The following is a 1,628-nucleotide window of genomic DNA, read 5'->3' as shown; positions in this document are numbered from 1 at the left end:
CAGGGGGATTCTCCCAAGCCTTTCCTCATGGAAGCCCTCTGCTTTATGGCCATCTGCCCCTAAGCCCACATCTATGCATCAGACTTTCCCGAAGGTTCACTGTATGGTGGGAAACTGCAGCGCAGAGCAGGAGGCAAGTTCAGCACCAAGGAAACAACAGGAGTCCAGGTAAATAAACCCTGGTGCATCTACATAGTGGAACACTGTGTGGCTGTAAAACATCATAATAATGAGGGGACAGGTGACACTGGGCAGATGGTAGCCGGGTTCAAAACCACGGAACCTCTGGTATATTATAGGAGATTTCTGAAAGAGATCTGCCTTCCTGATGAAAGAGAACTTGGTGAATTCAGAACCACGACTGTTAACACAGTTTCAATTACTACCGCAGTCGTTTCTCCTTTAGTGAAGCAGAGAAATACTACAGTAATGTGTAGGGTTAAAGCAGAGTTTGCAGCACCACCCACAGATGCTTTCACAAAGGATCTGCGGCTCTCACGGTGGCTCTGCCACCCTTGTGTTCCATTTGAGATTTCAGTCTGGACCTCCAGGAGAAGAGACCTAAGCCGCTAGCCAGGTCACTGAAGATATCACCGAAAATTCACAGATAATTCAGAAAGGGAATTTATGCATTTCTCCAGGAAAGCGTGCTTGAATTCTATGCTATGATCTCATTTGCCTATTATGGAAACATTTTGGATGCCTGCACATTTGCTTTGTAAGCCGCTTTTTTAACATGTACAGTTGCCTGAAGTTGCTAGAAAGAGACTATTTTAGCAGAAGTTAAAAGAAGTTACTTGAATACTAGAACTTACCCAGCTGCAACTTCCTTTGCCATGTTTGATGACACTTTGCTCATAGCTGACCTTACGGAGAGGAGGAACATCTGGCAACAGGAATCTTAACGACAGTAATGGAAGAGGAAGCAGGCTCTGTAGTCCTCACCAAACAGGTAAAAGTGGGCTGACTGGAGCTAGACTCCAGGACTAGATGAACTGAGCTATTACCAGACACAAAGAAATTTAAAATGCAATGGATGAAGAAAATAGTATGAAAGCCGAAGAAATGACCACCACACTTTCAAAGCAGATTTGTAAAAACTGTGTTTGTTACACTGTGCACAAAACTTTTAAACTACTAGCTGAGCGTGATGGTGCATGCCTGTAGTCCCAGCTACTCAGGAGGCTGGGGCAGAAGGGTTGCCTGAGCCCAGGAGGCAGAGGTTGCAGTAAGCCAAGATCTGCACTCTGAGACTCTGTCTCAGAAAAAAAAAAAAAGAAACTTTTATACTCAATAAATATCAAATTACATTCTTCCGAAATATAGTTCTAGTATTTCTAGACGTTTCTAGTATTTATGGTCACTTCACACATATATTATGTACAGTGAAAGCATTTTTTTTTCTTTTCTTTCTGAGGCAGGGTCTCACTCTGTCACCCAGGCTGGAGTGCAGTGGCATGATCATAGCTCACTGTAGCCTCACAGTCGTGGCCTCAAGCAATCCTCCCACTTCGGCCTCCCAAATTGCTGGAATTACAGGCATGAGCCACTGCACCTGGCCCAGTGAAACCATTTTTTTAAAAGCAATGGCTTAGGCAAACCAACCCTAGTATGTTAAACCATTTCCC

General features: G+C 44.1%; 1 pseudogene; it reads left to right on the top strand.

Moving 5' to 3' along the window:
- Positions 1–255: 255 nt before the first annotated feature.
- On the top strand, positions 256–1,026 carry LOC105544345 (annotated as a pseudogene).
- The last annotated feature ends 602 nt before the right edge of the window (positions 1,027–1,628 follow it).

Source organism: Mandrillus leucophaeus, unplaced genomic scaffold (assembly GCF_000951045.1).
Source record: "Mandrillus leucophaeus isolate KB7577 unplaced genomic scaffold, Mleu.le_1.0 Scaffold3, whole genome shotgun sequence".
In the NCBI taxonomy this organism is placed as follows: domain Eukaryota; kingdom Metazoa; phylum Chordata; class Mammalia; order Primates; family Cercopithecidae; genus Mandrillus; species Mandrillus leucophaeus.
The sequence above is the reverse complement of the archived record's forward strand: the minus strand, read 5'-3'. Positions and strand labels throughout refer to the sequence as shown.